The sequence below is a fragment of the Oncorhynchus nerka genome, linkage group LG9a (genome assembly GCF_034236695.1).
Source record: "Oncorhynchus nerka isolate Pitt River linkage group LG9a, Oner_Uvic_2.0, whole genome shotgun sequence".
NCBI classification, from domain to species: Eukaryota; Metazoa; Chordata; class Actinopteri; order Salmoniformes; family Salmonidae; genus Oncorhynchus; species Oncorhynchus nerka.
This window is the reverse complement of record NC_088404.1, coordinates 48,400,538-48,413,434: the sequence shown is the minus strand read 5'-3', so window position 1 is coordinate 48,413,434 and position 12,897 is coordinate 48,400,538. Positions and strand designations below refer to the sequence as shown.

Here is a 12,897-nt window from a genome sequence, read left to right as displayed (position 1 = left end):
TGGCACCACTACTTTCACGTTTCGTTGTTGGTTTATTGTTTTTGTTTATAGTTTCACCGTAATAAAGATGTGGAATTCAACACACGATGCACCTTGATCCGTCTCTTATCACGAACGTGACAAATGTACATTAACATTAAAACTCGTTTTTCAACCACTCCACAAATGTCTTGTTAATAAACTATAGTTTTGGCAAGTCGGATAGGACATCTACTTTGTGCATCACACAAGTAATTTTTTCAACAATTGTTTACAGGCAGATTATTTCACTTATTCATTGTATCACAATTCCAGTGGGTCAGAAGTTTACATACACTAAGTTGACTGTGCCTTTAAACAGCTTGGAAAATTAAAAAAAGAATGGCATGGCTTTAGAAGCTTATAATAGGCTAATTGCCATCATTTGAGTCAATTGGAGGTGTACCTGTGGATGTATTTCAAGGCCTACATTCAAACTCAGTGCCTCTTCGCTTGACATCATGGGAAAATCAAAATAAATCAGCCAAGACCTCAGAAAAAAAATTGTAGACCTCCACAAATCTGGTTCATCCTTGGGAGCAATTTAGAAACGCCTGAAAGTACCACGTTCATCTGTAAAAACAATAGTATGCCAGTATAAACACCATAGGATAATGCAGCAGTCATACCACTCAGGAGGGAGACGCGTTCTGTCTCCTAGAGATGAAGGTACTTTGGTGCGAAAGCACAATGGAACGAAGATCAGATTTTTTGGAGAAATGTCCTCTGGTCTGATGAAACAAAAATAGAACTGTTTGGCCATAATGACCATTGTTATGTTTGGAGGAAAAAGAGGAGGCTTGCAAGCAGAGGAACACCATCCCAACCATGAAGCACGGGGATGGCAGCATCATGTTGTGGGGGTGCTTTGCTGCAGGAGGGATTGGTGCACTAACACAAAATCGATGGCATCATGAGGCAGGACAATTATGTGGATATAATGAAACATCTCAAGACATCAGGAAGTTAAAGCTTGGTCGCAAATGGGTCTTCCAAATGGACAATGACCCTTTGGAAGCATACTTCCAAAGTTGTGGCAAAATGGCTTAAGGACAACAAAGTCATTGGAGTGGCCATTACAAAGCCCTGACCTCAATTCTATAGATAATTTGTAAGCCAAACTGAAAAAGTGTGTACGAGCAAGGAGGCCTACAAACCTGACTCAGTTACACCAGCCTGTCAGGAGACACTTTGTCTACTTTGTATATTGGCTTTTCTTATGCTATACAGGTGTGGTTACATTATGTTCCATGTACTTCTGTTGTAACAAAACGCCTCGATTAGACCGACAGTTTTTTCTGTACACCAGAAGTACATTCATTTCCAATGGAACTCTGCGTTTGCCATACAGCAATGCGTTGCACAGGAAGTTGCAGTGCGTTCTGTCCCACTCCGCATGTGATGTAATGGACTTTGAATTATGGGCATATCAGGTCTGTCTGTTTTGGCCTCTATTTCCCCCCAAAAATGTCCTCCCAAATTCGTACAAATTTAGCCTAAGATCAGCCGGATGCCTCAATCACACAAAATGTTATGCAGCATCATCTGGATATGTGTGCAACAAAAGTTCAACATTCACCTTCAAATCCAATCAAATGTATTTATAAAGCCCTTCTTACATCAGCAAGTGTTGTACATAAACCCAGCCTAAAACACCAAACAAGCAATGCAGGTGTAGATGCACAGTGGCTAGGAAAAACTCCCTAGAATTGCCAGAACCTAGGATGAAACCCAGAGAGGAACCAGGCTCTGAGGGGTGGCCAGTCCTCTTATGGCTGTGCCGGGTGGAGATTATAACAGAACATGGCCAAGATGTTCAAATGCTCATAGATGACCAGCAGCGTCAAATAACAATCACAGTGGTCAACAAGGGTGCAATAGGTCAGCACCTCAGGAGTAAATGTCAGTTGTCTTTTCATAGCCGACCATTCAGAGTATCTCTACCGCTCATGCTGTCTCTAGAGAGTTGAAAACAGCAGGTCTGGGACAGGTAGCAGGTCCGGTGAACAGGTCAGGGTTCCATAGCCGCAGAACAGTTGAAACTGGAGCAGCAGTGCGGCCAGGTGGCTTGGGGATAGCAAAGAGTCATCAGGCCAGGTAGGCCTGAGGCATGGTCCTAGGGCTCAGGTCCTCCAAGAGAAAGAATTAGAGAGAACATACTTAAATTCACACAGGACACCGGATAAGACTGGAGAAATACTCCAGATATAACAGACTGACCATAGCCCGCTGACACAAACTATTGGAGCATAAATACTGGAGGCTGAGACAGGAGGGGTCGGGAGACACTGTTGCCCCGTCTGACGATACCCCCAGGCAGGGCCAAACAGGCAGGATATAATTCCACCCACTTTGCCAAAGCACAGCCCTACACCACTAGAGAGATATCTTCAACCACCAACTTACCATCCTGAGACAAGGCCAAGTATAGCCCATGAAGATCTCCCCAATGGCACAAACCCGGGGGGTGCCGACCCGGACAGGAAGATCACGTCAGTGACTCAACCCACTCAAGTGACGTACCCCTCCTAGGGACGGCATGGAAGAGGACCAGTCAGCCAGTGACTCAGCCCCTGTAATAGTTTTTGAGGCAGAGAATCCCAGTCGGGAAACCGGCCAGGCAGAGACAGCAAGGGCGGTTAGATGCTCCAGTGCCTTTCCGTTCACCTTCACACTCCTGGGCCACACTACACTAAATCATAGGACCTACTGAAGAGATGAGTCTTCAATAAAGACTTGAAGGTCGAGACCGAGTCTGCATCTCTCACATGGATCGGCAGACCATTCCATAAAAATGGAGAGAAAGCCCTGCCTCCAGCTGTTTGCTTAGAAATTCTAAGGACAGTAAGGAGGCCTGCGTCTTGTGACCGTAGCGTACGTGTAGGTATGTACGGCAGGACCAAATTGTTAAGATAGGCAGGAGCAAGCACATGTAATGCTTTGTAGGTTAGCAGAAAAACCTTGAAATCAGCCCTAGCCTTAACAGGAAACCAGTGTGGAGGGGCTGGCACTAAAATGATCACAGTTTTTGGTTCAAGTCAAGATTCTAGCAGCTGTCTTTAGTACTAACTGAAGTTTATTTAGTGCTTTATCCGGGTAGCAGGAAAGTAGAGCATTGCAGTAGTCTAATCTAGAAGTGACAAAAGCATGGATACATTTTTCTGCATCATTTTTGGACAGAAAGTTTCAGAATTTTGCAATGCTACAAAGATGTAAATTGCTGCCTTAACAGGAAACCAGTTCTTTTTGGTTCAAACATTCTTGATATGTTTCAGAATTTTGCAATGCTACAAAGATGTAAATTGCTGTTCTTGAAACATTCTTGATATGTTCGTCAAAAGAGAGATCAGGGTCCAGAGTAACGCCGAGGTCTTTCACAGTTTTATTTGAAACGACTGTACAACCATCAAGATTAATTGTCAGATTTAAAAGAAGATCTTTGTTTCTTTTGACCAAGAACTAGCATCTCTGTTTTGTCCGAGTTTTAAAGTAGAACATTTGCCACCACCCACTTCCTTATGTCTGAAACACAGGCTCCTAGGGAGGACAATTTTGGGGCTTCACTATGTTTCATCGGAATATACAGCTGTGTATCGTCCGCATAACAGTGAATGTTAACATTATGTTCCCGAATGACATCACCAAGAGGTAAATTATATAGTGAAAACAATAGTGGTCCTAAAATGGAACCTTGAGAAACACCGAAATGTACAGTTGACTTGTCAGAGGACAAACCATCCACAGAGACAAACTGATATCTTGACAGATAAGATCTAAAGCAGGCCAGAACTGCAGACCATTTTGGGTTTCCGATCTCTCCAAATGAATGTGGTGATCGATGGTATCAAAAGCAGCACTAAGGTTTTGGAGCACTAGGACAGATGCAGAGCCTCGGTCTGATGCCATTAAAAGGTAATTTACCACCTTCACAAGTGCAGTCTCAGTGCTATGATGGGGTCTAAAACCAGACTGAAGTGTTTCGTATACATTCTTTGCCTTCAGGAAGGCAGTGAGTTGCTGCGCAAAATTTGAGAGGAGTGGGAGATTCGATATAGGCTGATAGTTTTTTATATTTTCTGGGTCAAGGTTTGGGCCAAGCACAGGGGCTCTTTCAGTAGTTTTGTTGGAATAGGGTCCAGTATGCAGCTTGAAAGTTTAGAGGCCAAGACTATTTTCAGCAATGTGTCAAGAGATAATAGTTTTTTAAAAACTTGAGTGTCTCCCTTGATCCAAGGTCCTGGCAGTGTTGTGCAGACTCAGGACAACTGAGCTTTGGAGGAATACGCATATTTAAAGAGGAGTCTGTAATTTGCTTTCTAATGATCATGATCTTTTCGTCAAAGAAGTTAATGAATTTATCACGGCTGAAGTGAAATCCATCCTCTCTTGGGGAATGCTGCTTTTTAGTTTTGGATTGTTGTTATTCTCCTCAATTAAAAATAGGATGCTCGAGCAGCCGGTGAGGGCTCTTCGATACTGCACTGTACTGTCTTTCCAAGCCAATCGGAAGACTTCCAGTTTGGTGTAGCGCTATTTACGTTCCAATTTTCTGGAAGCTTGCTTCAGGACTCGGGTATTTTCTGTATACCAGGGAGCTAGTTTCTCATGAAATGTTTTTTGTTTTTAGGGGTGCGACTGCATCTAGGGTATTACACAATATTAAATTGCGTTCCTCTGTTAGGTGGTTAACTGATTTTTGTACTCTGACGTCCTTGGTTTGGTGGAGGGAGTTTGGAAGGGCATCTAGGAATCTTTGGGTTGTCCGAGAATTTATAGCACAGCTTTTGATTATCCTTGGTTGGGGTCTGAGCAGATTATTTGTTGCGATTGCAAACGTAATAAAATGGTGGTCCGATAGTCCAGGATTATGAGGAAAAACATTAAGATCCACAACATTTATTCGTCTGTTACCGAGATGGCATAGCAGTTCAGACGTCTTTTGTCCTCGTCTTGTCGTGTCCTGTATATATATATATATTTACAACTTTTTTCACATACATTTTATTTTTATTTTCCATCAACTCATCTTCAAAACACTCTCCTGCAACCCGCCTCACCAATTTATATTTATAAATAAGTATTATATACCTCAAATCTGCAATCCTCCAAGAAGCTAGCCAGAAGCTAGCCAGAAACTCCAAGAAGCTAGCCAGAAACTAGCCAGAAGCTAGCCAGGAGCTAGCCAGAAGCTAGCCCAGAAGCTAATCCAGAAGCTAATCAGAAGCTAGTTCAGAAGCTAGTTAGCTTCTTTACTGGCAAATCGTTAGTATTCAGCTAACCACGGTTTGTGGTCATCAGCTATCCTTTAGCTCGAAAATCTATCGCCAGTTTTGTACGACGCGGCTCGGAACGGAACATACCGGACCAATTTTTCTCTCTATGTCCCTGGATTTCAACTGCTCTCTGGACATTCATACCCGGATCTCACAGCTAGCTAGCTGCTATCCATGTGACTATCGGCTTTCGTCGATTCCGGAGCAAACATCAATTACTCCAGAGCTAGCCAGCTCTGTCAATCACTCCTGAGTTCCATCAATCACTCCTGGGCTGCAGTGACATATCCGGACCCGTTTTACTGCCTACGTGGAGCCCCACCGGGCCTTCACAACTGGACTGCCGACGTTATCTACCCGAAGGAGATCCGGCTGGCTCCTCCGTCGCGACGTTACCTGAACGCCCATCTGCGGCCTGCTAACCGTTAGCTGTCTTACCGGCTGCTCTCAGAATAGACAATCGGACAATTTATTTATTTTTATTATTATTATGTTTCTTCTTGGGCCTCTATAACTATATCTATTGTTTTTATTTTTTGTTGTTGTGTGATTTGGATTAATCCCCTCTACCACATGGAACCCCACTAATCTACTGACGGAACGCAAGAGGTGGCTAACAACAGACCTCCATCCTATGCTAGCTTGCTACCGATGGCCTGGCTAGCTGTCTAAATCGCCGTGACCCCCAACCAACCTCTCCACTCACTGGACCCTTTTGATCACTCGACTAAGGATGCCTCTCCTTAATGTCAATATGTCTTGTCCATTGGTGTTCTGGTTAGTGTTTATTGGCTTATTTCACTGTAGAGCCTCTAGTCCTGCTCACTATACCTTATCCAACTTAGTAGTTCCACCACCCACACATGCAATGACATCTCCTGGTTTCAATGATGTTTCTAGAGACAATATCTCTCTCTTCATCACTCAATACCTAGGTTTACCTCCACTGTATTCACATCCTACCATACCTTTGTCTGTACATTATACCTTGATGCTATTTTATCGCCCCCAGAAACCTCCTTTTACTCTCTGTTCCAGACGTTCTAGACGACCAATTCTTATTGCTTTTAGCCGCACCCTTATTCTTCTCCTCCTATGTTCCTCTGGCGATGTAGAGGTGAATCCAGGCCCTGCAGTGCCTAGCTCCACTCCTATTCCCCAGGCGCTCTCTTTTGATGACTTCTGAAACCGTAATAGCCTTGGTTTCATGCATGTTAACATTAGAAGCCTCCTCCCTAAGTTTGTTCTATTCACTGCTTTAGCACACTCTGCCAACCCGGATGTTCTAGCTGTGTCTGAATCCTGGCTTAGGAAGACCACCAAAAATTCAGAAATTTTAATTCCAAACTATAACATTTTTAGACAAGATAGAACTGCCAAAGGGGGCGGTGTTGCAATCTACTGCAAAGATAGCCTGCAGAGTTCTGTCCTACTATCCAGGTCTGTACCCAAACAATTTGAACTTCTACTTTTTAAAATCCACCTCTCTAAAAACAAGTCTCTCACCGTTGCCGCCTGCTATAGACCACCCTCTGCCCCCAGCTGTGCTCTGGACACCATATGTGAACTGATTGCCCCCCATCTATCTTCAGAGCTCGTGCTGCTAGGCGACCTAAACTGGAACATGCTTAACACCCCAGCCATCCTACAATCTAAACTTGATGCCCTCAATCTCACACAAATTATCAATGAACCTAACAGGTACCCCCCCCAAAGCCTTAAACACGGGCACCCTCATAGATATCATCCTAACCAACTTCCCCTCTAAATACACCTCTGCTGTCTTCAACCAAGATCTCAGCGATCACTGCCTCATTGCCTGCATCCGTAATGGGTCAGCGGTCAAACGACCTCCACTCATCACTGTAAAACGCTCCCTGAAACACTTCAGCGAGCAGGCCTTTCTAATCGACCTGGCCCGGGGTATCCTGGAAGGATATTGATCTCATCCCGTCAGTAGAGGATGCCTGGATATTTTTTTTAAATGCCTTCCTAACCATCTTAAATAAACATGCCCCATTCAAGAAATTTAGAACCAGGAACAGATATAGCCCTTGGTTCTCCCCAGACCTGACTGCCCTTAACCAACACAAAAACATCCTATGGCGTTCTGCATTAGCATCGAACAGCCCCCGTGATATGCAGCTGTTCAGGGAAGCTAGAAACCGTTATACACAGGCAGTTAGAAAAGCCAAGGCTAGCTTTTTCAAGCAGAAATTTGCTTCCTGCAACACTAACTCAAAAACATTCTGGGACACTGTAAAGCCCATGGAGAATAAGAACACCTCCTCCCAGCTGCCCACTGCACTGAAGATAGGAAACACTGTCACCACTGATAAATCCACCATAATTGAGAATTTCAATAAGCATTTTTCTACGGCTGGCCATGCCTTCCACCTGGCTACTCCTACCCCGGTCAGCAGCACTGCACCCCCAACAGCAACTCGCCCAAGCCTTCCCCATTTCTCCTTCTCCCAAATCCATTCAGCTGATGTTCTGAAAGAGCTGAAAAATCTGGACCCCTACAAATCAGCCGGGCTAGACAATCTGGACCCTTTCTTTCTAAAAAGATTGTTTGCCACCCCTATTACTAGCCTGTTCAACCTCTCTTTCGTGTTGTCTGAGATTCCCAAAGATTGGAAAGCAGCTGCGGTCATCCCCCTCTTCAAAGGGGGGGACACTCTTGACCCAAACTGCTACAGACCTATATCTATCCTACCATGCCTTTCTAAGGTCTTCGAAAGCCAAGTCAACAAACAGATTACCGACCATTTCGAATCTCACCATACCTTCTCTGCTATGCAATCTGGTTTCAGAGCTGGTCATGGGTGCACCTCAGCCACGCTCAAGGTCCTAAACGATATCTTAACCGCCATCGATAAGAAACATTACTGTGCAGCCGTATTCATTGATCTGGCCAAGGCTTTCGACTCTGTCAATCACCACATCCTCATCGGCAGACTCGACAGCCTTGGTTTCTCAAATGATTGCCTCACCTGGTTCACCAACTACTTCTCTGATAGAGTTCAGAGTGTGTCAAATCGGAGGGTCTGCTGTCCGGACCTCTGGCAGTCTCTATGGGGGTGCCACAGGGTTCAATTCTTGGACCGACTCTCTTCTCTGTATACATCAATGAGGTCGCTCTTGCTGCTGGTGAGTCTCTGATCCACCTCTACGCAGACGACACCATTCTGTATACTTCCGGCCCTTCTTTGGACACTGTGTTAACAACCCTCCAGGCAAGCTTCAATGCCATACAACTCTCCTTCCGTGGCCTCCAATTGCTCTTAAATACAAGTAAAACTAAATGCATGCTCTTCAACCGATCGCTACCTGCACCTACCCGCCTGTCCAACATCACTACTCTGGACGGCTCTGACTTAGAATACGTGGACAACTACAAATACTTAGGTGTCTGGTTAGACTGTAAACCCTCCTTCCAGACCCATATCAAACATCTCCAATCCAAAGTTAAATCTAGAATTGGCTTCCTATTTCGCAACAAAGCATCCTTCACTCATGCTGCCAAACATACCCTTGTAAAACTGACCATCCTACCAATCCTCGACTTTGGCGATGTCATTTACAAAATAGCCTCCAATACCCTACTCAACAAATTGGATGCAGTCTATCACAGTGCAATCCGTTTTGTCACCAAAGCCCCATATACTACCCACCATTGCGACCTGTACGCTCTCGTTGGCTGGCCCTCGCTTCATACTCGTCGCCAAACCCACTTGCTCCATGTCATCTACCCTGCTAGGTAAAGTCCCCCCTTATCTCAGCTCGCTGGTCACCATAGCATCTCCCACCTGTAGCACACGCTCCAGCAGGTATATCTCTCTAGTCACCCCCAAAACCAATTATTTCTTTGGCCGCCTCTCCTTCCAGTTCTCTGCTGCCAATGACTGGAACGAACTACAAAAATCTCTGAAACTGGAAACACTTATCTCCCTCACTAGCTTTAAGCACCAACTGTCAGAGCATCTTACAGATTACTGCACCTGTACATAGCCCACCTATAATTTAGCCCAAACAACTACCTCTTTCCCAACTGTATTTAATTAATTTATTTATTTTGCTCCTTTGCACCCCATTATTTTTATTTCTACTTTGCACATTCTTCCATTGCAAAACTACCATTCCAGTGTTTTACTTGCTATATTGTATTTACTTTGCCACCATGGCCTCCCTTCTCACCTCATTTGCTCACATTGTATATAGACTTGTTTATACTGTATTATTGACTGTATGTTTGTTTTACTCCATGTGTAACTCTGTGTCGTTGTATCTGTCGAACTGCTTTGCTTTATCTTGGCCAGGTCGCAATTGTAAATGAGAACTTGTTCTCAACTTGCCTACCTGGTTAAATAAAGGTGAAATAAATAAATAAAATAAAATTCCACGGGACAATAGTAGGTCCAGACTATGACTCTGGCAGTGAGTAGTTCCAAAACCCACTGAGTCGATGATGGCTCTGAAAGCCTTTTGGAGTGGGTCTGTGGACTTTTCCATGTGAATATTAAGGTCACCAAAAATGTGAATATTATCTGCCATGACTACAAGATCCGATTGGAATTCAGGGAACTCCATTAGGAACGCTGTATACGGCCCAGGAGGCCTGTAAACAGTAGCTATAAAAAGTGATTGAGTAGGCTGCATAGATTTCATGACTAGAATTTCAAAAGAGAGTAATTTTTGGGGGTAAATTGTAATTTGCTATCGTAAATGTTCACAACACCTCCGCCTATGCGGGATGTGCGGGGGTAATGGTTAGGTGGAGAGGCCTCATTTAACACAGTAAATTCATCAGGCTTAAGCCATGTTTCAGTCAGGCCAATCACATCAAGATTATGATCAGTGATTAGTTCATTGACAAAAACTGCCATGGAAGTGAGGGATCTAGCATTAAGTAGTCCTATTTTGAGATGTGAGGTATCACAATCTCTTTCAATAATGACAGGAATGGAGGAGGTCTTTATTCCAGTGAGATTGCTAAGGCGAACACTGCCATGTTTAGTTTTGCCCAGCCTAGATCGAGGCACAGACACAGTCTCAATGGGGATAGCTGAGCTGATTACACGGACTTTGCTAGTGGCAGACTCCACTAAGCTGGCAGGCTGGCTAACATCCTGCTGCCTGGCCTGCACCCTATCTCATTGTGGTGCTAGAGGAGTTAGAGCCCTGTCTATGTTCGTAGATAAAATGAGAGCACCCCTCCAGCTAGGATGGAGTCCGTCACTCCTCAGCAGGCCATGCTTGATCCTGTTTGTGGGTGAGTCCCAGAAAGAGGGCCAATTATCTACAAATTCAATCTTTTCGGAGGGGCAGAAAACAGTTTTAAACCAGCGATTGAGTTGTGAGACTAATGTTTACATGATTAGTTTAATTACGTAATAATTAAACCTAGAGAATTGATTTGATAATATACAGTCTTCACATTTAATGATAGGCCAGATACGACAACTGAGATAGGCCATGTCTCCCAATTGTGATTTCAAAAATTAATTAATTCATTTTAGTTTCCTGAAGGACAAAATCTGCGTCACTGCGTGTACAACATAAAAATAAGGCTTTCCTTTTTGTAGGATCTCTCAAATCCCTGAAATTCAGGCTAACAAGTTGCATAGCAGTCTAAGACACTGCATCTCAGTGCTAGAGGCGTCACTACAGACCCTGGTTCGATTCCAGGCTGTATCACAACCGGCTGTGCTTGGAAGTCCCATTGGGTGGCGCACAATTGGCCCAGCGTCGTCCGGGTTAGGGTTTGGCCGGGGTAGGCCGTCATTGTAAATTAGATTTTTTTCTTAACTGACCTGCCAGTTAAATAAAGGTGAAATATTTTTCAATTTTTTTATTGTGAAGATTTCTGGTATTTACCATTTGTTATTTGAAGATTGTTTTCTTAACTGACTTGCCTAGTTAAATAAAGGTTAAATAAAAATAACGATATTTGTTGAGTTGAAAATAAACTCTAAAAGAAACTCTTAAAAAAAGAAAGACTCAAACTAGACTAACAGTTTAACAAACCTTTTTTGGGGGTGGCAAGTGTACATAAGTTATAGTTTGAACGGTAAATGACAGTACTTGACAGTACTCACAGTTCAAGTGTGGTTCATGTTATGTTGTCATGTCACCAGAGATAACCAGTAATCTTTCTTCCTTTGATGAACGCATATGGGCCCTGCTACTGTTAGTCTAGCTTTCTTTCCCTCTTGTCGAGCCTTCTGTTTAAATGGCCACAGTTTCTCGTTGGCAGTCTGATCCTGTGGTATCAGAGCCACTCTGATGCGGAGATTCTTCTCATCCAGAAACTTGTTCCTCTTGGCCATTTTCCAAATGATGTCCCTGTAAATGGTGCATAGTGATGCGCAGGATGACATTGCGAGGGGGTCCATCAGATATTAATTAATTTCCCAAGTCGAGGTACCACGTCGATCACATCTCTTAGCTTATCTTTGATATCTCTAGTCGGCTGGCCCTCACTACATATTCGTCGCCAGACCCACTGGCTCCAGGTCGTCTATAAGTCTATGCTAGGTAAAGCTCTGCCTTATCTCAGCTCACTGGTCACGATAACAACACCCACCCCCGTAGCTCCAGCAGGTATATCTCACTAGTCATCCCCAAAGCCAACACCTCCTTTGGCCGCCTTTCCTTCCAGTTCTCTGCTGCCAGTGACTGGAACGAATTGCAAAAATCGCTGAAGCTGGAAACTTACATTTCCCTCACTAACTTTAAACATCAGCTATCTGAGCAGGTAACCGATCACAGCAATTACAGCTGCAAGTCTCTTGGGGTATGTCTCTATAAGCTTGGCTCATCTAGCCACTGGGATTCTTGCCCATTCTTCAAGGCAAAACTGCTCCAGCTCCTTCAAGTTGGATGGGTTCTGCTGGTGTACAGCAATCTTTAAGTCATATCACAGATTCTCAATTGGATTGAGGTCTGGGCCTTGACTAGGCCATTCCAAGACATTTAAATGTTCCCCCTTAAACCACTCAAGTGTTCCTTTAGCAGTATGCTTAGGGTCATTGTCCTGCTGGAAGGTGAACCTCCGTCCCAGTCTCAAATCTCTGGAAGACTGAAACAGGTTTGACCAGAGTACCTTCTTCCATATATTTGGGTCGTCCCACATGCCTTTTGGCAAACAGCAAACATGTTTGCTTATTTTTTTCTGGTCACTCTTCCTTAACGCCCAGCTCTGTGGAGTGTATGGCTTAAAGTGGTCCTATGGACAGATACCCCAATCTCCACTGTGGAGCTTTGCAGCTCCTTCAGGGTTATTTTTGGTCTCTTTGTTGCCTCTCTGATTATTGCCCTCCTTGCCTGGTCCGTGAGTTTTGTTGGGCGGCCCTCTCTTGACAGGTTTGTTGTGGTGCCATATTCTTTCCATTTTTTAATAATGGATTTAATGGTGCTCTGTGGGATGTTCAAAGCTTGGGATATTTTTTTATAACCCAACCCTGGTCTGTAGTTCTCCACAACTTTGTCCCTGACCTGTTTGGAGAGCTCCTTGGTCTTCATGGTGCCACTTGCTTGGTGGTGCCCCTTGCTTAGTGGTGTTGCAGACTCTGGGGCCTTTCAGAACAGGTGTATATATACT

The 12,897-nt window shown here is 44.1% G+C and overlaps 1 long non-coding RNA gene across 1 annotated transcript; it reads right to left on the bottom strand.

Annotated features, from left to right (window-relative positions):
- Positions 1-1,598: 1,598 nt before the first annotated feature.
- On the bottom strand, positions 1,599-2,482 carry LOC135573412 (uncharacterized). The gene is made up of 2 exons (XR_010464736.1): positions 2,425-2,482; positions 1,599-2,148 (listed from the first exon to the last, which is right to left on the bottom strand). It is a non-coding gene; the product is annotated as an uncharacterized LOC135573412 (long non-coding RNA).
- Between the last annotated feature and the right edge of the window lie 10,415 nt (positions 2,483-12,897).